Here is a 27,590-nt window from a genome sequence, read left to right as displayed (position 1 = left end):
TTAAATCCAACAATTGAATAATATGGGAGTGTGTAATATGATCAAATCTAAATGGCCACTCCACCTAGCCTTTGAAACCAGTTAAAGACTGATTTACATATACATTTCGGTGATTGCCTTTGTAATCTTAAATGGAATAATTTGAAGCTTGATAGTTCAATCAATTACTATTCAGAATATATACATGGTAGATACTACCGTTCATATTAAATATTAAGAATATAATTTTATCTATCTGACTTTAAATTTCCAGAGTATATTTTGTGAATCTCTCTTTTACATTAGGATTAAATGTATGTCATCCCAATATTAATAGACACATTCAGAAATGCATGCTTTAGTTTTGAGGAATATTAATGTTTGTTTGATTGAAATGGACAGTCTACACATACATCTTTTTAAAAATCCATTTACATATCATACATCATGAAATTAAATCAAGGAATTTCAACATGATTATGTTTTATGTATACTTAGAAGTGGCTTAGAAGTTCAAACAATGATGACATAATGATATGGTCTGCATCTAGGCACTCAGATGAATAGTAATGACTGTCGGTACAATCAGAAGATGATTATTGGGGTTTTGCATGCAATATGCATGTGACATCATGATGTCATTAATGACAAATCATACTTAAATTTGAAACAAAATAAAAACATATGTTCATGCTGCATGATATAGAAAGTGGGGCAGTAGTGTATTTGAAAAGAATTGAATAATATATTTGAAAGGTACAAAGCTGTAGACTTTATTTTTTGTCAATAGTATGATTTAGAAACAATACACGTTATATTAGGGTGACCATATTCCCACTTTAAAAATGGACACATATGAAAAATACATAGGTCAGGGTTATTATACAAAACATTTCTTGAAACAGCCTTGAAAACATCCCTGTCCTATGTATTTTTCATTTGTGTCCCTTTTTAAAGTGGAAATATGGTCAACCTACGGTATATACATGTTATAAATATTTGACGTACCATCAGACTCCAAGGGAGCCACTTCCTCCTCCATCTCATATGTTACATCAATCTCTGTAAAACATAATATGTTGTGTACACGTTAAAAACAAATATTATAACGTGTTACTGGTGCTAAAGGACACACATCAATGTTGCATTAAAGAGATACTGAACCAAAGTTAGGAATTACATCATTTTGACGGAGAATGCAAATGAAATAAGATTTATAATTATCGATGAGTAATAATTAAAGTTTATTGTCTGTATTTTGGAAATATTCACAAAAGCAGAGTACATGGAACAATTAAGAGTTCTCATGTGTGTATCGCTTGATGATTGTTGTCTAAATTTATACTAAATATAAACATGTGCTAGCCATGTTCTGAAGCACAAAGGTATAGACTAAGAAGCTTTGAGATCTTAAAATTAAACTAATAAAAAATAAATATATATATCATTAGAGTACATTATAATTTTTATTCAAATGGAATACTTCATCAGAATCATGATCAGAATATTTATGAAAAAGACACCTTCAATGACATATTAATGAGTCAATGGACTTACCAGAAGCCTGCAAAGGCAGGTCACCATCAGTGCTGGATCCCTCTGTGCTCGTCACAATAACTAGTTCTATTAATGATATTAAAAAATATTAGTTAACACAGTTTGGACATCACTAAATCACATTAGTCTAAAATATTTTAAAAAATATCTTTAGAAATGTGAAGACTAGGGCACTAATATGAACAATAAATTTATTATTTCATCAAGGTGATTGTAAAGAAAATTATGTCTTTTACATATGTTGGTTTTCTTACTATATTAGACAGCCAATTCTTATCATATTAATTAATGGCATATCTAAATATAACTATTGTTCCCTATAATACAGACAACACTTTGAATAACAACTGGTGACAACCAGAGCCTAATCCATGTGGCACATAGATCATTTGTGCAATGCACAGTTATCTGTTTTAGGACACAACACAAATTAATCGCAATGCAAGACATAAGATATATTTAAAACTATGTCATCATGGTGCTGTTAGAATATGCTTATATATAAAGGTAGTCCAAGAGTGAAAGATGTGATTTATATATCAATATTGTTTCATCAAAACAGTGTAAGGATTAATGAAGATATTTTGTATTTATATTAAAAATAAATATCTTTTTTTGACAATGTCACTGTTAATGAATTGTCTAGTCCATATGTTGATGTAATGAATTGGATAGAGCATGCAATTAAAATCAAATATATAATGTCATGCTATCATCAAGAATATTTCATTATCCTTCTCTCTTAAAGGGACATGAAACTCCAAATTTGTAATTTTATTATTTTTCATGATTCAAATACAGCATGTGATTTTAAGCAGCTTTCCAATTTACTTATTTTATCTATTTTGCTTCATTGTCTTTGAATCTTTTTTAAAGGAGCAACTATGCACTACTGGGAGTTATCTGAAGACATCTGTTGAACCAATGAAAATAGTCAATTTTGTGCATCAACCAATCAGCAGGTTACTCCCAGTAATGCATTGCTGCTCCCGAGCCTACCTAGATATGCTTTTCAACTAAGGATACCAATAGACTGAAGCAATTTAGATAATAGAAGCAAATTGGAAAGTTGTTTAAAATCACATGTTGTGTCGAAATCATAAAAGAAAAATTTTGGGTTTCATGTCCCTTTAATGATAAGAAGAAAATATCAAAGCATATGAGATGTATATTTATATAATCTGCACATATGTAAAAATGTGTTAGTGTTGACTAAATGTAACCAACAGCTGTCATACACTACCCAGGGGCAGAATACAAAATGGCCATGAGTCTAAGATTAGATTAAAATGAAGATATCAAGAATCAAATGAATATCTTTAAATACTCTAATATTGAGATTTGTATTACAATGGAATCCCAACTCTGATTCGTGATTCTTATTTTAAAATAAAAATAAAATTGAATTAGAGTATCCATATTAATATAGATCAATGTGAATGGATTAGGTACTATCCAAGTTTGTAAGATAAAGGTAAATTATAATGAGACATACTATTGACGAACACGGGCTCAAGGTTCCGGCATCAACATCTGTAAGGGATACTGTGCCTTTAATTCATTCTACCTGTTAATTGGGTAATTCCCCTTTAAATAGCAAGAACAACTAAGCATCATTGCTTAGTTATTCTAATTTGTTTCTACGAACACCTGAATGCCAAGCCTCTTTTCCAAGTTCAGTAAGCTGAATCTCTCATCTCTGCACGACTAAGCTGTGTCATTACCAGCTCCACTACAGGACAGGATTCCTCACTTACCTTCTTTCAACTTACTGGAGATTGCGTATTTCGACCTGGCAAGCTGTACTTTACTCCTAATCCTTAAACAGCAAGTATTTACATTTTACTTTGTTTATTGCCTTCCATGCAGTATTGAACTACATTTCCCAGAAGGCCTCTGGACTAAAACCGGAACTTCCTGTTAAACACAAACCAGTGTCTCACAGCACAGCTCAATACCAGAGTGCTGACAGGTAAAAGGGATAACTCTCTGCTGGGGAATAAGGTATCAAATTGAGACATTAACAACTATCTTTGCCTAATACATTTCTGGGAAACTGAAAGCATTTCAACATCTCTGCTTTATCGATGTATTGTGGAACTGTTTAATAAGACTACTAAGCCTTTATACTTTATAATATTCTGTGATAATCAAACAATATATCTGCTTATAATTGTTCTCCTCAGTTGTTTTTCACAAAAGGATAGCTAAGTTAAATTACCTTTCATTCTTGATATTTGATACTCTGAATTCCACATCTACAGGGAGTGCAGAATTATTAGGCAAATGAGTATTTTGACCACATCATCCTCTTTATGCATGTTGTCTTACTCCAAGCTGTATAGGCTTGAAAGCCTACTACCAATTAAGCATATTAGGCGATGTGCATCTCTGTAATGAGAAGGGGTGTGGTCTAATGACATCAACACCCTATATCAGGTGTGCATAATTATTAGGCAACTTCCTTTCCTTTGGCAAAATGGGTCAAAAGAAGGACTTGACAGGCTCAGAAAAGTAAAAAATAGTGAGATATCTTGCAGAGGGATGCAGCACTCTTAAAATTGCAAAGCTTCTGAAGCGTGATCATCGAACAATCAAGCGTTTCATTCAAAATAGTCAACAGGGTTGCAAGAAGCATGTGGAAAAACCAAGGCGCAAAATAACTGCCCATGAACTGAGAAAAGTCAAGCGTGCAGCTGCCAAGATGCCACTTGCCACCAGTTTGGCCATATTTCAGAGCTGCAACATCACTGGAGTGCCCAAAAGCACAAGGTGTGCAATACTCAGAGACATGGCCAAGGTAAGAAAGGCTGAAAGATGACCACCACTGAACAAGACACACAAGCTGAAACGTCAAGACTGGGCCAAGAAATATCTCAAGACTGATTTTTCTAAGGTTTTATGGACTGATGAAATGAGAGTGAGTCTTGATGGGCCAGATGGATGGGCCCGTGGCTGGATTGGTAAAGGGCAGAGAGCTCCAGTCCGACTCAGACGCCAGCAAGGTGGAGGTGGAGTACTGGTTTGGGCTGGTATCATCAAAGATGAGCTTGTGGGGCCTTTTCGGGTTGAGGATGGAGTCAAGCTCAACTCCCAGTCCTACTGCCAGTTTCTGGAAGACACCTTCTTCAAGCAGTGGTACAGGAAGAAGTCTGCATCCTTCAAGAAAAACATGATTTTCATGCAGGACAATGCTCCATCACACGCGTCCAAGTACTCCACAGCGTGGCTGGCAAGAAAGGGTATAAAAGAAGAAAATCTAATGACATGGCCTCCTTGTTCACCTGATCTGAACCCCATTGAGAGCCTGTGGTCCATCATCAAATGTGAGATTTACAAGGAGGGAAAACAGTACACCTCTCTGAACAGTGTCTGGGAGGCTGTGGTTGCTGCTGCACGCAATGTTTATGGTGAACAGATCAAAACACTGACAGAATCCATGGATGGCAGGCTTTTGAGTGTCCTTGCAAAGAAAGGTGGCTATATTGGTCACTGATTTGTTTTTGTTTTGTTTTTGAATGTCAGAAATGTATATTTGTGAATGTTGAGATGTTATATTGGTTTCACTGGTAAAAATAAATAATTGAAATGGGTATATATTTGTTTTTTGTTAAGTTGCCTAATAATTATGCACAGTAATAGTCACCTGCACACACAGATATCCCCCTAAAATAGCTATAACTAAAAACAAACTAAAAACTACTTCAAAAACTATTCAGCTTTGATATTAATGAGTTTTTTGCTTTCATTGATGATCATGGTTGTTGTTCAATAATAAAATTAATCCTCAAAAATACAACTTGCCTAATAAGTCTGCACTCCCTGTATTTGCCATTTCTTTTTTTTTTAATAAACTCTATCAGAACCACATTAGTTTTGGTTCTTATGACACAATCATTCTAGATTAACTCACTGCTGTATCAGATTGTCTTAAAGAAATTGGGTACTCATTACTAGCAGTGATACAAACATATTATAATATCTGTATTTTGTGTTCCTTTATTGGATATTCCTTACATAATAACTAAGAAACACAGAAAGTTGATCAACTTGCACAAGCAGTCCATGATGTGCAAATTGAGAATCAATCTTTAAGAGCTATTTTAAGGGATTCTATAAGTCTTAGATCAACACAACAGGAGAATACCCCAGAACCCCAGGTTATGTTACCAGAACCCTTTTCTGGAAACCGTAAACTCTATAGACAGTTCAAAAATTCCTGTCAACTCTTGTTTCAATTAAAACCCAGAACATACCCAACTGAGAGGGTTAAGGTTCTGAGTATTATTTCATTCATGAAAGGTGAACCCCGCTCTTGGGCGGATAATCTATGTGAGACAGAAGATCCACTATTGGGTTCACTAGAAGAATTTTTTGAAGCTCTTGATAACCTATATCAAGATAAAGATGTACAATTAACTGCAGAATCCTCCATGAGTAATCTTAAACAGGGTAAGAGGCCAGTCGAGGACTATGTCGCTGACTTTAAGCTATATGCATCTGACTCCCAATGGAGCCAAGTCGCACTTCGCAACCAGTTCAGACTTGGTCTTGCTGATAGTCTCAAGGATGAGCTTGGCAGAGTCGAATTACCTAAATCTCTAGAAGCATTAATGAGAACAGCCACACTGTTAGATCGCAGACTGCGTGAAAGACGTGCTGAACGATTTAACTCTGATATTCGTCCGAATGTTTATTCAGGACAAAGCTCACGTGACCTACCTACAACCTCAAAATCGGCTGAACAACCTATGGAGATAGGTATAGCACGAGGACCGCTCACACCTGAAGAAAGACTTCGACGTAGGATTAAATCCTTATGTATGTACTGTGCCAACCCACAACATACCGTCCATTATTGTCCTATCCTCCAAAAGAATAAACGCAGTAAGTCTGGTTATACTTGTACTACAATATTGACTGTACATAACCCAGCTTATTTCACTCTATCCCTCTCTCTACAGTGGGATCAAAGACATCTGACGATTGACGGGGTTATAGATTCAGGAGCCTACGGCAACTTTATTGATTTGCAAATTGTTAAATCTAATAAAATCCCCCTTATTTGCAAAACAAAACCTATCTGTGTCCGTGTGATTGATGGTTCACCCATAACTACAGGTCCTGTTACACATCAAACCATACCCATTCACATGTCCTCATTTGGTCATAGCGAATTCATTTCATTTGATGTTTTACCCTCTCCAAACTATCCTGTAGTATTAGGAATTAACTGGTTGCAACAACACAATCCACTTATACAATGGTTACCTGCACATATTAAGTTTAACTCACAATTCTGTATTGAACATTGCACCAATAACCAAACTTGTCTAAATATTGAGTCATCAGAATCTCCAAATCTTACGGAGTATTCTAACTTCAAGGATGTATTTAGCAAGACTGAAGCTGAAAACCTACCACCACATAGACAGTACGACTGTCCCATCGATTTACAGCCCGGAGCAGCCATCCCATATGGACACCTTTATCCACTCAGTCAGCCGGAACTTGAGCATCTCAAGGCTTACCTGGAAGAAAACCTCAGGAAGGGGTTTATTAGACCATCTACTTCCCCAGCAGGAGCTGGCATTTTCTTCGTGCGCAATAAGGATTCATCTATCAGACCTATCATCGATTACCGACAATTAAAGTAACGATCAAGAATTGCTATCCGCTACCGCTTATACCAGAGCTCATTGAGCATCTGTCACAAGCCACCATATACACCAAATTGGATTTAAGAGGAGCCTACAACCTCATCAGGATTAAAGAAGGGCATGAGTGGCTAACTGCTTTTAGAACCCGATATGGCTTATATGAATACCTTGTTATGCCATTTGGGTTGTGTAACACCCCTGCCACATTTCAGCACTTTATTAATGATATTTTTCACGATCTCTTGGATACTAGTGTTGTTATATACTTGGACAACATTTTAATTTATTCAAAGAATTATACTGATCACGTAGATCATGTAACAGAAGTACTCCGACGATTAAGATTACACAAACTATATGCGAAACCTGAAAAATGTTTGTTCCATACTGACAAAGTAACTTTCCTGGGATAGAATTTATCCCCAACAGGCATTGAAATGCAACAAGAAAAGGTTGAGGCTGTTTCCAATTGGGAAATACCTAAGACCAGGAAAGACCTTCAGAGATTCCTGGGTTTCTCAAATTATTATAGGAAGTTTATTAGAGATTTCTCAAAAGTTGCTAAACCTCTAACAAAGTTGACTAGTATATCTATTCCATTTCAATGGACTTCAGAAGCTGATGTAGCGTTTAACACCTCAAAAAGCATTTTTACTACAGCACCTATTCTGACATTTCCAAATCCTTCATTCTACTTTATCTTAGAAGTCGATTCCTCTGACTTCACAATTGGGGCTGTATTATCCCAACAAAAGGATCTCATTAGTCCCTTACACCCCATCTCTTATTATTCCAAAGTTATGACACCAGCAGAGAGGAATTATCCGATCGGAGACAAAGAACTTCTTGCTATAAAACAGGCTCTTGAATACTGGAGACATCTTTTAGAAGGAACAATACACCCTATCAAGATTTACACTGACCATAAAAACCTCCAATATTTACAATCAAACAAAACATTATCCGCAAGACAAGTTCGTTGGAGACTCTACTTTTCTAGATTCTCTTTTAACATTATTTATAGACCAACGAATAGAAATGGGAAGGCGGACGCGCTTTCAAGGTTACCTCAGAAACCTGAACCCCAAAACTATCCAACGGAGATTATTCCTAAACACCATTTCATTGGTCTCACTGACACCTTTATGTCAGAACTAAAAAGGCATACCAGTCAAGAGACTGAACAAGATCACTCAACACATCAAATCAAGTCTGGGATTTACTATCACAAAGGGAGGATCTATGTACCTGTTTCACTGAGAACAAAACTTCTACAGATCCATCACGATACTCCCCTTTCGGGACACCCTGGAATCCAACGTACTCTAGAGTTACTCAAAAGGTCTTTTTGGTGGCCAAAGATGAGAGAGAGCATTCAACAACACATTCAAACTTGCATTATATGCAACACATCCAAACCAGAGAGAAAACCTCCGTATGGGTTACTCATGTCACTCCCTATACCCACCAAACCATGGCAACATCTATCGATGGACTTTATCGTTGACTTACCTCCATCAAAAAATCAAACTACGATTTTTGTGGTAGTAGACATTTTCACAAAAATGGCCCATTTCCTACCTTTCCACAAATTGCCAACATCCGCTGAAACATCTCAATTGTTCCTAGACAACATAGTAAAACTTCACGGAATACCTTCTATCCTCACAACAGATAGAGGAACACAGTTCACCTCTAGGTTTTGGTCAAAATTATGTGATCTCACTCAAATAGATCATAGATTTTCTACCTCATTCCATCCACAAACAAATGGCCAGGCAGAACGCGTGGTTGGAACAATACATAAGATGCTTTTGTTCCTTCCATCAAAACAATTGGGTTGACTTCATATCTACCGCTGAGTTCGCTTACAATAACTCTATTAATTCATCAACAAAACTCACACCATTTTTTGCTAACTATGGATATCATCCCACCTTTCTACTGGACTCAAATGACGACTTAAATTTTCCTCTGGTGGATGACTTACACAATTCACTAGTTGATAATTTCAACTTCATTCACCGGAATATCGAGGACTCGCAAGCTGCACAAAAGAAGTTTTATGATTTACGCAGAAGATCCCCTCCAAATTACTCCATCGGAGAGAAGGTTTGGTTGTCCACAAAAAACCTGAAGCTACAATTACCCAGTAAAAAGTTGGCAAGTCTTTTCATCGGTCCATATTGCATTAAAGGTATAGTTAATCAAAATGCTGTCACTCTCGAACTTCCTGATAGCCTTCGTATTCACCCAACTGTACATGTGTCACTTCTAAAGCCTTATATGGAGCAGAGGGATACTACCATTTTACTACCTCCTCCTCCACTCCTCCTCGATCCAGATGAGTTCGAAGTTCAATCCATTCTGGACTCCAGATTGCGTCAGGGTACCTTACAATATCTTATTCGGTGGAAGAATTTCTCTTCCGATGAGGATTCTTGGGAATCTGCTTCTAATATCAATGCTCCCAGGTTGATCTCTTCTTTTCATCGCCGTCACCCCTACAGACCTCGTCCAACCACTGTGGAACAGCGTCCTTGAGTGGGGGGTCCTGTAAGGGATACTGTGCCTTTAATTCATTCTACCTGTTAATTGGGTAATTCCCCTTTAAATAGCAAGAACAACTAAGCATCATTGCTTAGTTATTCTAATTCGTTTCTACGAACACCTGAGTGCCAAGCCTCTTTTCCAAGTTCAGTAAGCTGAATCTCTCATCTCTGCACGACTAAGCTGTGTCATTACCAGCTCCACTACAGGACAGGATTCCTCACTTACCTTCTTTCAACTTACTGGAGATTGAGTATTTCGACCTGGCAAGCTGTACTTTACTCCTAATCCTTAAACAGCAAGTATTTACATTTTACTTTGTTTATTGCTTTCCATGCAGTATTGAACTACATTTCCCAGAAGGCCTCTGGACTAAAACCGGAACTTCCTGTTAAACACAAACCAGTGTCTCACAGCACAGCTCAATACCAGAGTGCTGACAGGTAAAAGGGATAATTCTCTGCTGGGGAATAAGGTATCAAATTGAGACATTAACAACTATCTTTGCCTAATACATTTCTGGGAAACTGAAAGCATTTCAACATCTCTGCTTTATCGATGTATTGTGGAACTGTTTAATAAGACTACTAAGCCTTTATACTTTATAATATTCTGTGATAATCAAACAATATATCTGCTTATAATTGTTCTCCTCAGTTGTTTTTCACAAAAGGATAGCTAAGTTAAATTACCTTTCATTCCTGATATTTGATACTCTGAATTCCACATCTATTTGCCATTTCTTTTTTTTTAATAAACTCTATCAGAACCACATTAGTTTTGGTTCTTATGACACAATCATTCTAGATTAACTCACTGCTGTATCAGATTGCCTTAAAGAAATTGGGTACTCATTACTAGCAGTGATACAAACATATTATAATATCTGTATTTTGTGTTCCTTTATTGGATATTCCTTACAACATCCATATCTGTAAAATATTAAATCAGGATTGCATATCATTAATACCAATCAGGCCATGGACACGAACAATCAGATATTATTTTTCAAATTGACAAAGTAAAATAATATTTGTATTCACGTGAGTTCATTGTTTTCAAAATTATTTTATAAATAAAGAGATCATGTATTCTTATTTACAATCTTTTATGTTGTTGACTGTCGCTTTAAGTAATTTTTTGTCTTCTTGCATTGTCATCAGTTGTTAGACATTGTTCAATTTTTATTTTGATATTGGTAGTATAGCTTTTCTAATTCAGAAGATTGTGAATAAGGATACTGTATTCTTCACATATATACTAATTAACGTATACATTTGACCAACATGTCTAAAGTAATGCCACTGTTAAAGCAAACACATGTTAACGTCTCTATGCAATTATATCTTTTGTGATCATTGCACAATTATTAAAAGCATAATTGTGCATCCATGATTCTGAATTGATTTGGATATAGTAGTGTGATGAGTATAATTTCTAAAGATTTCAAATATATTTGCAATTGGGTGTATTACGATATTCCAATAGGATATTTGTAAAGATTGAATGATACCAATTAATATTTATAACTTTTGTATGATTCGATATTCAATGTATGAAATTGCGGATGATAGGAATTTCACGTATGCACAATTCCATTTTAGCTCTGTGACGCATATTCTGGAGAGCGCAAGAAACATCATTCCTATTTCATGTGTGACAAATCTAGATTCAGATATCTAAACATCATATGTAACGTGTGTTGTAAGATCTATATAGGTTGAATATATGACTATATACACAATGCTTAAATATATACTCAAATATTAATATATTATATGAAGTCTGATATTTACCTTGTTCAGATTCTCTCCTTCCTTCTCCCAGGTCACCAATTGGAGAAGCTGCTGCAGTGGGCTACGGGTCTTGAGTGTCAGAGCCAGCAGCTGGGGATTGAGAAGAAGTCGAGGAGCGTGCGGATGCAAATCTGCCGGTGAAACCGAGATTGAGGAAGGTGCATAAAGTCTCCTCAAAAGCTTGCAGGAAAAGTTTCCGTGGGAGTGGATTCTGCTTTCCATCCCTCCGATGGACTTTTACCCATTCCTTCAAGAGGCAGACTTTCTTGCGAAGCCACAACCTCCTATCACCTCAACCTCCTAATTTCCACATGATTTGATCTCTGGTCCTCTGGATGTGACACACTGCATTAACATCTTGGGTGATACACACCCAGAGGGCCCTCCTAATACTCAGCTTTGTCGACTTCTTCTTATTCCCAAACAGCTGCAGATAAAACTCCTTGACCGCTTTAACCAGTGTAGCACTTTCCGCCCGTGTGAACCTGGGAGACGTCACGTCTGCCGAGTTTATGTAGAAATATATACAGTATATGTCTATATATTCTAAGTACACCAGCAGGCATTAGTGAACTGAAAAAAATGGCAATGTGTAATGGACTTTTATATGATGAAGTAAACATGATATGCACCATTGGACATGGTATCTGTACATCTAATTGGATAAAATACTGAAATTTTGTTATCATGTCTGTGAGGCCATACTGACTCAAGTTATGTTTGTATGATGAACTCTGATTGGCCGTTCCTTAATGTTTCATGGATTCATATCTTTGTAACTTCTATACACATACCTCCTGGGGGTGCTGTTACTACATTTGGCATGTAGACTTATTTGTAATTTATGAGACTGTTATGAGTAAATGTGTGACGCATATATAATATACGTAATCCATTAAATCTTAATTATATTATTTACATTTGAACTCGATTTTATTTTTACTCACAATAGTAAATATAATCCAGTCACATTAGTAAATGTTTTACAAATTTCGATGTTTAATATTGATCAGGTTATTTAATAAAAATATATTTTATTCTAAAAAGTAAACATTTTATGTATTCATTGTTTATTAAAGAAATATTGTGACTCATTGTGAAGTATTGACATTGCTCTATTGAATGTGTTTACAATCCCAACAATGCACATCGATTGTGTGCTAGTGCGTGAAATTAGAATAGAAATTTTAAAGATGCGAATAAGTAACTTGAGAAAAACAGTACCTTGTAAGTTTTGAGCACAGAAAGTATTTGCAAGCAATGATGAAATCCTTGTAATTCTCTCCTGCAACAATCCAAGAAGTCTGAGTGGAACTGTAGAGCTCTGTTTGAAATCAAACACTGTTTGCAGCCATGCTGGTGTGATGTCACAGCAGTGGGAGGGGCTTAAAACAGAGCAGGCTTTACACACAATGAGGGAGAAAACATTTTAGCTTTATAACATGAACAATTCCTGTGAAAATGATCAGAATCAGCACAAGGTTAGTACAATTTATAATCTTCAGTAAGGCTTGATGGAAGGAAGTGCTGGTAATTTATTTATGCCTAGTTAATGTTAAACCTTGCCTTAAAGGTATAGCATGCTATATGGTGGAATAAAGTGAAATCATGACAGAAACATGACAGTTGCCCACCCACAAATAAGTAGATATTTCCCAGTAATTTTTTGCTGATCATAAGCCTATGCATCTCGTTTGTGCAAACTTAACATTAGAATAAACCATATGTGATTATTAAAGTCCATTTTTATTTTAGATTCAAATCTGCTCTGTCTGAATCATGGAAGATTAGATTATTTTGTCATTTCACTTTCAATAAAAATGAAATAAGCCATCACAAGCTCTAAACTCAAACTAAGGGTTTTTATTTTAAACATGCAGTCATGTGTAAATATGAAAAAAAAAAAAAAATATATATATATATATATATATATATAGGGACAGTAAACCAAAAAGATATTTACTTTAATACACTACTAATTATTGCATATTCAATCCTGTTATATGAATATACATTTCACCTGTGTAAGAAGCTTGTTTGTAAAATGTCCACTTATCTCCATCCTTTGATGGAGCTTTTAAATTATTCTTATTATTAGTGCAGACACTTAAAGGGACAGTATACTATAATATTTTCAGAAATTAATGTGTTTGCAATTCCTTATTATTTTATTATCAACAGAGTATATAATGCATGAAATTAAATTGTTCATGTTGGTCTATGAATTATTATTGGGAAGCGAAAACCACAAATATGTGTATTAGCTTGGATAGATAGTCTGATCTCCTAACTCCTAACTTTATCACATTTTTAGACATATACATACTTATTATATCTGCCAAACAATCAACATAAAACATTTGTAATTTGTATTACCTTATGTATTGTATGCCCCACTGTGACAAAATCATTAGGAACAGGTGGAGATAACATTGGAGAAATAAACTAAATTAAAATCAAGAGTAACAGAAATACTTATAGAAATTTGATACACTCCAACAGGTAAAGAGTATAATTTAGAGAAATTATATTTTGATATATCTATAGTTAACTGACCCTTCAAATGACTCCACTAGAGTGAAAAGTCATCAATATGGCATACAATAACTAGCTTGGTATAAATGTGAAATTAACTTACATTTTCTTTAAAGATAATGTAATCTACCTAGATTACCTTTCAAATAATGAAACCATAATAAATAACCTATATTTATTTTAAGAATGTTTTTTGGTACCTAAGAAAGATTAGAGATATTAGAATGTAAATATAAAATTAAACTACACTGTCACTTTAATGTAACAAGTTATTTTAATTTCTTCAAAGTGAAATGAGCAAAGTTGTTATGTATAATTTATACTGCTTATCCTCTTCATAAACATTTTATGATTTTAACATCTCTAAATCACACAACCAAATCATAGATGGCTGTATCTAACTCCACCTTAACTTTTGTAAGATACTTGACTTTAACATTATCTGGTTAAGCTGTGTTGATATTTTTTGCATTCAATAAATTAATCAAAATTAGTATATTTGATATCAGGCATGTGCTTGTAAAATAGATACTTTAACAGTCATGGGACTAATATTTTGTTTACATGTCAGAATATTAGATGGATGTATTTCTTCTTATCTTACTGGGATAGAGATATGTATCAAATAATGTTTATTTCAATAAATAAAATATAAAAATATAGTACGTAAAAAAATTTATTTAAAAAAATATTCAATATTAGTTTTGGAATTCATCAAAAATGAAAATCTGAAGAAAAAAAATTAAAACATGAATTAATTAGGTTATTTAATGAATGCATGACTAACTAAATATTCAGTAAATTTAATAATTGTAAATTCATCTTCTGTCTATGCTCTAACATGTATTGTTTATCTTGATATTAAAGACAGGCTCAGACTGGAGATCTATATCTATCCATCTATCTACACATAATTTGAAACTAATCACATTAAATTGTCTAATCAAGAGTTGACTTACACATATTAGCATTTAAAATTAGACAAAATAATGCATAATATCACATTTTGAAGGGGAAAAAATATTCTATTGTATGATGGACATAATTGAATGTAATATTTCATGTCCCTTCAAAAAATAATATACCTAAATGTCAACTATAAAATGTCATCTCTAGCACAAAGTAGGGGTAATGTATATAACATAAACTTATTCTAAAATAGGACATGTATATATTATGAATTATTTGAACATTATTCCTCCTATGATTCTTAAATAGCATGCATTGTGCAAACTAACCTGGATGTATGGTCTTTGAAAAGCAATTCTATTCAAAATATCAGTTTATCTTCATCATGTGTCCTATTCACCATTTTCAAAATAGAGGATTGTGAAATACCATCTAAAAAAAATAATTTATAAACCATAAGTGTCTCCCATAGGATGCATCCCGTATCCCCAGTCTTGTTCCAGAGAATTATGCCCACTTACCATGTGAACGTGTCTTTGTATGTTTTTCAAAGTCAGCACAGTTGAAAGACAATGCCACAGACATGATCAGATTTTATTCTTCACTTTCAGTCTGGGATTCTTAACTTTCAGTCTGGGATTCTTCACTTTCAGTCTGTAGATGAAGTCATCTCCTTAATGGAAAATAAAGTGTAAAGAAAATCATTAATAAAAATGTGTGACTTGGTTCTGCACACCCCCCCCCCAACCATTTCCTAAACTATTTAGATCAATAGCTTACTAAGCGTATGTAGCGTCTTTTGTGTTATGTTCTATCAATCAAGTGTGAAGCTGAGTCATATACATTGTGCATACTTAACCTCTGATGTATGACTTTAGCATTACAATGTGCTTCAGACTATCCCTTTCTGACTATCTAAAAATCTAATAATGTGTAAACTAAATAATACATTTAAAATTGTATGCCATATGATGTATAGCCATACATTGTGTATACTTACCATCTGATGTTGTTTTTGAAAATCAGGTGGCAAAAGTCATTACAGGAGCCAATGCCAGAATCATCTGATGTATAAATTACCTATGATAAGAAAAATATAAAATAAGATTTTGATATAATCATGTGTTGAACAATCCTAACATGTTTGCACAATTCTCTACTTCTCATTTCCCTAAAATTCCCACATATTCGCAATGCTCCTATATACCTTATAGTATTTACCGTCTGAAGTTGCGGTTGATGATGTTTGCTCTGACATTGAACCACTCATCCCAGAATAGCCCCTCTAGAACTGGGTTGTCCTCCTCATCTTGCAGGAGGGCTCGGGGCACCTGGACGACCTGCAGCATACCAGCCCACTGAGCTATGTTATAAATGAGGCTATAACGATCTTCGCCACCTTTCTAGGGCTGTATTGCAGGGCTTCTCCAGAAATGTCCAGTTATCTTAAGCGCATTTTGAGGAGCCCAAACATCCGGTCCACTACAGCCCTAGTCCGCTTGTGCACCAGATTGTAGCGCTCCTGGGCCTCATCTGCGGGGTTACACAATGGCGTAATGAGCCAAGGCCAGCTCATGTAACCCGAATCACCTATAAATAATGAACATAACAAAATGTCAAATATTACAAATATCGTAAAAATTATTATATTAAAATACATTTCAATAAGATACAATGCTTTTGTGTACATTAAAATCGCATAAACTAGACATTTTCTGAAAGAGAAAGAAACGGTTAAATCGCATCCTATAGCTGCACATTTAAGCTAGGACATGCTACATATGCATTTTTCGCATGAACTAGACATTTGCTGAAAGAGAAATACATGGTTAAATCACATCCTATAGCTGCACATTTAAGCTAGGACATGCTACATATCTGGAGCTAAAACTAGACTTATTGCTAAAAGAGAAAGAAATGGTTAAATCGCATCCGATATCTGCAATTTAAGCTAGGACATGCTACATATCTGTTTGGAGCTAAAACTAAACATTTGCTGAAAGAGAAATACATGGTTAACTCGCATCCTATAGCTGCACATTTAAGCTAGGACATGCTACATATGCCTTTTTGGCATAAACTAGACATTTGCTGAAAGAGAAAGAAATGGTTAAATCGCATCCTATAGTTGCACATTTAAGCTTGGACATGCTACATATCTGTTTGGAGCTAAAACTAGACATTTGCTGAAAGAGAAATACATGGTTAACTTGCATCCTATAGCTGCACATTTAAGCTAGGACATGCTACATATGCCTTTTTGGCATAAACTAGACATTTGCTGAAAGAGAAAGAAATGGTTAAATCGCATTCCTATAGTTGCACATTTAAGCTAGGACATGCTAGATACAGTATATGTTTGGAGCTAAAACTAGACATTTGCTGACAGAAAAATACATGGTTAACTCGCATCCTATAGCTGCACATTTAAGCTAGGACATGCTACATATGCCTTTTTGGCATAAACTAGACATTTGCTGAAAGAGAAAGAAATGGTTAAAGCGTATCCTATAGCTGCACATTTAAGCTAGGACATGCTACATATCTGTTTGGAGCTAAAACTAGACATTTGCTGAAAGAGAAATACATGGTTAATTTGTATCCTATAGCTGCACATTTAAGCTAGGACATGTTACATATGCGTTTTTCGCATAAACTAGACATTTGCTGAAAGAGAAAGAAATGGTTAAAGCGTATCCTATAGCTGCACATTTAAGCTAGGACATGCTACATATCTGTTTGGAGCTAAAACTAGACATTTGCTGAAAGAGAAATACATGGTTAATTTGCATCCTATAGCTGCACATTTAAGCTAGGACATGCTACATATGTGTTTTTCGTATAAACTAGACATTTGCTGAAAGAGAAAGAAATGGTTAAAGCGTATCCTATAGCTGCACATTTAAGCTAGGACATGCTACATATCTGTTTGGAGCTAAAACTAGACTTTTGCTGAAAGAGAAATACATGGTTAACTTGTATCCTATAGCTGCACATTTAAGCTAGGACATGCTACATATGCGTTTTTCGCTTAAACTAGGCTTTTGCTGAAAGAGAAAGAAATGGTTAAATTGCATCCTATAGCTGCACATTTTGCACATTACACAAACACAACTGTTTTTGAACAATGGCAATTGTCTAACTTCTGAACCGTGCTGGGCACAAGTACTCACCCACGAGCCACCCATCGGGAAACTGTCTGTCCTCAAACTGCTGCCAGAGTGAGGACTGCCTGAGGATACGGGCATCATGACAAGCCCCGCCGAAATTTGCTCACACATTCATAATTCACATCCGTGCATTACAAATGAACTGCACGTTGAGACTATGAAAATGTTTGCGATTTCGGAAGGGCTGGTCATCTGCTGGAGCAGGCAGGGAAATGTGGGTGCAATATATTGCTCCCAACACATTGGGCATTCAAACTATTGCAAAGAATTCCCTCTTCAGGGTCCTCCAAACGCTATCATTTTGAGGGAATCCTATGTAAAGTTTACAAACTCGTACCATGGCGTCCAGAAGTTTGTCAAAAACCATAGAGAAGGTACCCTGAGACAACCCATGCATGTACCCCTCTCCGGATTGAAAACTTCCGGAGGACAAGACGTGTATGGCAACTTAGCACCTTGGTCATGCCAGGGATTGCAGTCCACATATGTTTACGTGGCTCCAGATGAGGTTTAAGTACTTCATAAAGGCCCATGAGATGCTCTTGATTGAGCCTATACTTGTCATAAACCTCAAAGTCACTCATGTTATCCAAGGTGGGCCTCACCCTGTGAACAGGAGGACCTCTGATCAGACAAGCAATACGTCTCTCTTGGAGACGCCGAGCATGCCTGATTCTGTTGTACACAATTCGTGCAACAGCACCTGCACCAACTAACTGGGGATCATCCATATTTGCCAAGCCAAGCAGCACAAAGCCAAACAGCAGAGCAAACGCACAAGGAGTATCAAGGTGTGCAAAAACACAAAAGTGATTTGATACAATGTCGATCACAAGGGACGCTTTGGCAATGTTGTGTGGGGGATTTATAATGCAATATGTCCAATGGTAGCGTGTTCGTAATGTTTGCTGATTGTATACACTTGATTGTATCTGAGCGGCGTGAATGCTTTCAAAGTGGGCGGATTTTCTTGTGTTTTATGAAATTTATTTTCCCACCAATGAATCGTAATGTGAAAGTGTAAAATGTAACATATACAGTGCACCTTCGTAATGTTTGTTCATATGCGTAATAAATACTTATTAAACGCGATGTTATATTAAAAAACACACGTCCACGCTAACGTGATTGAAAGTGCATACTTGTGTATAATGTGTGCATAGACATGGCATAGAATCTGATCGATCGATGTTGCTGCAATATTGTTGCCAAATGGTAAAGTAATGGCTGACATCTATAATATTCTATATATAAGTGATTGACGAGATTTCAATATTTTACGTGTCCCATTGAAATCACAATAATAATGAATATCGTCCAACCCTCTTATTTACGTATATGTAGTATTGAGTGAGAAACTGATGAAAGGGGCGGTACAGTCCCAATGCTGTTATCTGTATGGTTGAAGCTTAGAATGGTCATCATATTAGCAACATACCTGTCTAGCTTCCAAATCTTCATTCTCTTGTTGTATTTTGCAACATTCTTATTGTATGATGATTAAAAATATAAATGTGTGTTTTGTTGTTGTGTGATGTGTGTTATGTACATACTGTATACGTATTTATGGTGATTCTCTCTCACATATGCTGATTTATATAAAGCAGTATAGCATTGTTGTTCCTTCCAAAAAAGCGACAACTATAGTATTTTCTAATAATATGTTATTATTGTAGGTAATTCCTAATGGTATATTATGAGTAAATCGTGATGTTAAAGGGACACTAAATCCATAATTTCTGTTTCATGATTCCGAGAGACAATCTAATGTTAAACAACCTTTCAATGTAGTTGTATGATGTAAATGTGTTCATTGTTTATATCTGGGGGGTTTTAATGAATAGCAATGCACATGTATGAGTCAATAACAAAAGGCATGTTAGTGCATGCATCAATCATCATCTGGTGAGCCTATCTAGATATGCTGTTCATCCAAGCATATGAGTTGAATAAATGAAATGCTATAATAGAAGTAAATGAGACGTGTTTACAATTGGCTACTGTTTGTGAATAATGAAATCTTAAAAAATATTTTTTCTGTCCATTTAAATATGATTTAATTTTGGAAACCGATTTCTTATTGGTGATAATAGAATTGATGGTGATTTATAGTTTATTTAATGTAATTTCATAAAAGAATTTGATGTTGTAGTGATGTTCACACAAGTAAAACCCATAACTCCAGTGGGAAATAGTAATTTCTTGATCAATTTGTCATAGTGGGACCAACGCAAGAATGAATAAATTAGCGCCACAATTCTAACGCTGGTATTACGAGTTTTAAAGTCTAAAAATTTTGGGTGCGTTAGGTAAATCTGCCAGTCGCGTGCACGAGCACGTATTCCCCATAGAAGTCAATGGAGGAGAGAAATTTCAAGAGAAATAAAATCCAACATTTGTGTTGAGCGTAAAGTGAGTGACGTCATGCCCTTCTGTAAAAAAGTAGCTAAATCATGTTAATTTCATAATAAACTAATGTTTTGTGTACGTAATGTGCTGTATATTGTTTGTATGTATCGATTTGTGTATATATGTGATAATATTTGTAGTTAGATGTAGCTAAATGAGTGTATGTTCATGTGTGTCTATGTAAGTCAATGTAAAATGGGTTTGTGTGCATTTTTTATCTGTCTGAATTATAGTAATTAGGGTTACCAGCTGGGCAATCTGTCAGTGACTTGGCACAATGGTTGATGGGGTCACACAATGCCCCCCCAAAAAAAAAATTCTAACAGCCCACACTCTTTATCCCACATACATATTTTTCACATCTGAGCAGTCATTTTACCCTTGGCTGCCAGTAAAATACAATAAGTGACACCCTTGACTGACCCCAGTTCTTTCTGCTTCATATATGTAATGTATTGAGTCATAGAAGGCCTTTTGTATTTAGCTCACACAGGGGCTTTAAAAAAAATTGTGAACATTTTAATGGGCTAGATTACAAACGAAGCGCACAAGCAATAAGGGGTATTTTTGCAACTCTTTGTGTGTTGGAAATAACGCGCTTATTACGAGTTGAAAGTAAACATGTTCCTTTGAGTGCAATCGAATTTAACTTGCGTCGGGTTAGCGTGACATCAAAGCTCTGTTAACTGTAACGCAAGACAAAAAAGTTGCACAAAACATAAAAAGTACTTTTAAAAGTACAGTTACCGTACATTAACACTGACAAAAATTATAAAAAAATTGCATTAAAACATAAGGGCTCAAAGGAATGAGGTATCAGGTGTTAGAAAAAAAAATGCATGAAAAGGACTTTAACATAGAGATACATACATATATGTCTAAATATGTATATGTACATATATGTGTGTACATACGTATTTATGTATTTAAATGTTTTGTTGTATATTTACTTTACATATTTCACATTTTAATGTTCTTCACTTACAGAATAATGTCCTTTTTATTGTAAATACATATCGGGATTTGCAATTTAGATTTAAAGCGATTTTAACAGTATGTTTTAATTCTGAGGATGTGTATGTTGCTATCTGCTCCCGAAAATGATTTTTCATTTTCAGACACTATGGTCAGTTTGTTTTTCAGGTGCTCAAACTTCAAAATTAATTTGGACACTGAAAGCCCACTGCAGATGCGTTTTTGAACGAAGAGTTCATGAAAACCTGTTTTTTGGTTATAAAGTACTTATCGGGATAGAAACTGGAAATCTAACCAGAACATATGCAATGCCCTTTTCACACTTCTAAGGATACAGTACTTTTGAATTAACCTTACACAGGGCCAGATTATAAGTGGCACGCTATTAAATGCTCCCACTCGCGTGTTAATTGTGCTAGAAGTAAGAATTTGCGTGCGTTGGGTTGCACTTCTATTACAGGTTAAAAGGAAACAGTTTTTTCGTTTCACATGCTAACCCGACGCGTGTAAAAAGCCAAGCTTAGAATATCACATGCACAGTAACATAATGGAGCAAAAACATGGAAAAAACACCTTACTCGCTCAAACCCGATCCCATATTCTCAAGTGCGCTAACCTGACATGAAAATATGAATATTTCACATTCCAATGTTCTTCATAGATATAAGTATAGATTTATATAGATATAGATATAGGAATATCTGTTAATAAATGCTTAGAACATATTCTGCTATGTGCAGAACATTGGGATGTGAAATATTTACAATAAATAGATAGTTAAAACCTTTATTTAATATTATTATTGCAGGGCTCAAATGCCCTTATATACAGTATATGTGTCTATACATGTGTACATATGTATTTTTGTGTTTATATGTCTATATATGTCTGTAAATACATATAAAAACATAAATATATATGTACACACATATAAACATATCAATATACATACATACATATGCATCTTTAGAGATGTATATGCATGTATCTCCATGTTAAAGCACTTTGCCTGACTTTTTTTTTTCTCTGAGACCTCATATATTTGAGTCCTTATAACTTTTTTGTGCAATTTTGTTTAAATAATTTTTATTAGATTGTGTTATTATGAGTGTAACTGTACTTAGTAATGTATTTTTGATGTGTTGTTTGACACTTTTTTGTTTAGTGAAACAGTTAACCAAAGCTCCGAGATCTCTCTAACCCGACACGTTAACTTCAAACGGTCGTATTGGCTTTCAACGTAATATGAGTGAAAAACCCGACAATCACAATAGCCTCGATAAACCCATTTTCGCTTGCGCATAACTGTTAGCGTGCCACTCGTAATCTTGCCCACAATGTTTAAGGGAAAATTACATTGTGAGATTAACCTATTGTAATTCGAATCCATCCTGATCTCTGCTAAACAATATCAAGGCCATTTGTATATAGGTATACCAAACATATTTGCCCAATGATTATATTGACATTTTTAAAACATTTTATTTTCGTTTAAATGGTTTTTATTGAGGTTTGACATCAATATATAAGTAGACATTTAACAGACATGAGTAGTCAAGAGTAATAAGCAAAACAGTGATACAATCAAATAATGAGAAACAGTACAGAGTTAATATTAGTCATGCTGTTAAACAGAAATATGGAAACCTAACTTTAAATATATATATTTGTAAGTGAAGGTAGCTATGATATTGGCTGCTTCTGAGCCAGCTGATATAGGATAAGTACAATATGTTGTAGTTACTAACAAGACCCTTACAAATCTATTGTCCTGATAAAAACATGTTTCAACAAAGTACCAGGATATACTACTAGCTAAATAAAAACTTGGGTCTATCAGCTGGGGAGCAAGAGGGGGGGTGGTTCAGTGGGTAAGTACCGCTACAAAGATGTGAGGGGGAAGGGGGGAGGTAGGTTCTGTTGCAAGTGGAGCAATATCAAGGGTGTCCCTGCACATTATGTTATATACACCTATACAGGTTACAATAAACAGACTCCAGGGCTAGTAGAGGGTAACTCAGGTGGGGAGTATGCTGCGTGAGATACAAGGGTTATGAAGGGAAGCTGAAATAAGGAAGGAAATTAAAAGACAATTCTCTGAATAGCTACTTATCTAGAGGTGTAATTTAATTACAGTTCACCTAGCTCAATACTATATACCTATGACATAGTAAACTATGGAACCTTTTCATTTATTTGTAATAAAGCATATGTGATGGTGTTGGGGGGACTCTGAAGTATATATACTACGGAAGGTATATTAGTCCCAGGTAGTCCCAGGTAGGCTGTATACATTTTATTTAAAAAAAAATCCAGCTTTTTTCCTTTCCTGATTGTTGTTTTTTTGTGAAATCACCTGCTGTTTTTTTGTGATATCACCTGTGGAGCTGTTTGCCTGATATCATTCTGTGAGTATACTGCACTTATATATTAAGGTGCACAGACATACTATGTCAATGTGATATTCATTGAACACAGATACAGACAGAACCCCTTTTTTGGGAAGATTGTGAAATCACCTGTGGAGCCATTTATCTGCTACTTATTCTGTGAGTATACTGCACTTATGTATTAAGGTGCTCAGACATACTATGCCAATGTGATATTCTTTGAACACAGATACAGACAGAATTCTTCTGGGAAAATTGTGAAACATAGAGAAAAATCCTTTGGAGATCCCATAGAACCAGTGGAAACAATGGAGCTCTTTTACCTTTTAAAAAAAATACAATACCCCCCCAACATTAAAACCCACCACCCACACACCCAACCCTACTCTAAAACCCACCCAATCCCCCCTTAAAAAAACCTAACACTACCCCCTTGAAGATCACCCTACCTTGAGCCATCTTCACACAGCCGGGCACAAGTGGACGTCCAGAGGGGCAGAAGTCTTCATCCGATCCGGCCAGAAGAGGACCTCCAGATGGGCAGAAGTCTTCATCCAGGCGGCATCTTCTATCTTCTTCCATCTGGAGTGGAGCGGGTCCATCTTGAAGACATCCGACGCGGAGCATCCTTTTCCATCCGACGGCGACTGAAGAATAAAGGTTCCTTTAAGTGACGTCATCCAGGATGGCGTCCCTTCAATTCCGATTGGCTGATAGAATCCTATCCTACTTATTTTAACTAGGTAGCTATTAAATAGTTAATAACCATTTAATAACTGTTGTACCTAGTTAAAATAAATACAAACTTGCCTGTAAAATAAAAATAAATCCTGAGATAGATACAAATGTAACTATTAGTTATATTGTAGCTATCTTAGGGTTTATTTTATAGGTAAATATTTAGTTTTAAATCAGAATAATTTATTTAATAATAGTAAATGTATTTAGATTTATTTAAATTATATTTAAGTTAGGGGGGTGTTAGGGTTAGACTTAGGTTTAGGGGTTAATACATTTAACATAGTAGTGGCGACGTTGTGGGTGGCAGATTAGGGGTTAATAAATGTAGGTAGGTGTCGGCAGATTAGGGGTTAATAAAATTTAACTAGTGTTTGCGAGGCGAGAGTGTGGCGGTTTAGGGGTTAATATATTTATTACAGTGGTGGCGATGTCCGGTCGGCAGATTAGGGGTTAAATAATTCAATAGGTAGTTTTCGGGTGTTAGTGTACTTTGTAGCACTTTAGTTAAGAGTTTTATGTTCCGGCGTTAGCCCATAAAACTCTTAACTACTGACTTTAAAATGCGTTAGGAGTCTTGCCAGGAGAGGGTCTACCGCTCACTTTTTCCAGCGATCGTAATACCGGCGTTAGGAAAATCCCATTAAAAAAATAGGATACGCAATTGACGTAAGGGTATTTGCAGTATGCTAAAATTGCGGAAAAAAAATGAGCAGTACACCTGTACCTGCCTGACTCGTAATACCAGCGAGCGTTAAAAAGCAGTGTTGAGACCTCTCAACACTGCTTTTTAAAGCTAATGCAAGACTCGTAATCTAGGCGATTGAAAAGTTCAGGAAAATGGCTTGTGATTAAAAGTAGAGCTTTTATTGGCTAGCTGAAAATAAACTTGCAGCTTTGAGAAATAGCCAAAACACTTGGCTAATAGATTCTTATTGACCTTATATGATTTAGTATTCTCACAACTTCAGTGCAGTCATGGAGTCCCATAAGAAGAAAAACAATCATTACTGTTCTTTTTCCTCATACTTTAAATGCAATAGCTTGTGTGCACTGTTAAAATGAAATCCAAACATCATATAATATACAAGCTCTGAAGTTTTACAGCTTCTCATTGTAATGCTAAAGTACCTTTAATAACTTTAGCTTTACAAGTATTTACATTCTGACATTGTTTACCTACTAACAGTTTTGCATTGCTTTAAGTGTTTGAGCCGTTTCAAAGGTTAGTTTACTTACATTAGACATAAGTCATTGCTACTTTCTATTCTTAGAAACAGTGTTCACTATAATGCATAGTGAAAATAGTTAAGTCTTGCAAATACCTTTGATGGTATATCAGCTGTCAAGATCACAGAAAATTAGGAGCTGTCATCATTCATTTAGATTTCATAGAATAAATGTGCTTCATTGTTATAAGTTCTACGAGAGTTTAATTTCCAGATATAATAAATGCTTGGAGTGAAAATAATGTGCAAAATGACTTTAAAACTAGGATTACAGCTGTTTTTTATGAAATGCATAGTTGAAGTTATTGAGACATAAAGCAATTGATCCTCTGTCCTATTGCATAGTTGAAAGCCATGCCGTAGCTAACTCTACAATTCGTTCATTAGATAGAATTGAGAAGTATATTTTGATTGATGGTAGTCAGGGGCAGAACTAACATTGGTGCAGCAGGTGCAGTCGCACGTGCACCAGGGCCCAAGAGCTTGAGGGGGCCCATAACAGCCAGTCTATACATAGTTGTGTGCATAATATTTACAATCCTAATGCAGGGGAGCCTTTCATTAGTGCAGGTTGTAGGTCCATCTGTCTATCGATCTATCTGTGTATCTATCCTCAATATCACTATACAGAGCTTACTACTGAGTTACCTTTGGGGGGGGGCATAAAAATCTTGCACCAGGGCCCTCTTTTGAGTAGGTCCACTACTGATGGTAGTGTTATGTTTGCTAGAACTTGTAGACATGAATGTTGAATATGACAAAGCCATTGATAAGTGGCAAAAAACAACATATAAATAGTACGAGCAGAAGTCTTAGAAAACAGCATTAGATGGACAACATGATCAGCTGTAATTGAAGTCCGGAACAGATCTCAGTTTGAGAACAGATAAAAAAGGACTAGGCAATGCACACTGTCAAGGTAGGGAGAACAAAAAAAAAACCTTGCGCTGAAAAAATATATACTGACTTTAAATTAAACTTCACATCCAGTGACTGGCAATCCAAAACCAGTCTGAAAGACAAAATTTACACAAAAGAGAAAGCAGAGAATGTGAAGCGCCAAAATGCTAGTTATAATGGCTTAAAATTTAAAAATGAAATATATATAAATAAAGAGTAGTCTCTAATATATTTTGGATATTTCAACAAAAAAGTGACTATGAAGATTAACACAGTATATAGACCAACTGCGATATAAAGTGCAAATAGGCAAAAAAATTATAAAAACAATTAATAGGCACTATAAAAACTGTGTTGAATTAATGAGTAACAGATATTTAAAATAACATATATTTTATTTATAGTGAATGTAAAAACAAAAAGCAAAAAATTAATGCATGAATAAAAAATCACTCTATGTATGCTCTTGTATACAGATACAAAATATCCTAACCCTATTACCTCCCTTGTGGGGAAATGTAACAACTTCTTGAAAACGGTGTTCAAATTTAAAAGCTTGTTTGACAAGGACTCCTTATAGATAGTATTTGGACATAAACTGTCTTTGTAATCCCTTGTATTTCAGTATTATGTCCACAGTACTGTTTGAATTTCTGTACCTTTTTTCGTCAGTATCCAACGTGGTGTTGCCCGGGTATAATACTTTTAGTATCCAATGAACGGAACCGGCTGTTTAAACCGGAAAATGTGCAATCCTTTAGAGAGCCGTGTACAGCTCCTCACACTGTGCGTC

This window comes from Bombina bombina, chromosome 2, assembly GCF_027579735.1.
Source record: "Bombina bombina isolate aBomBom1 chromosome 2, aBomBom1.pri, whole genome shotgun sequence".
Lineage (NCBI taxonomy): Eukaryota > Metazoa > Chordata > Amphibia > Anura > Bombinatoridae > Bombina > Bombina bombina.
The sequence above is the reverse complement of the archived record's forward strand: the minus strand, read 5'-3'. Positions refer to the sequence as shown.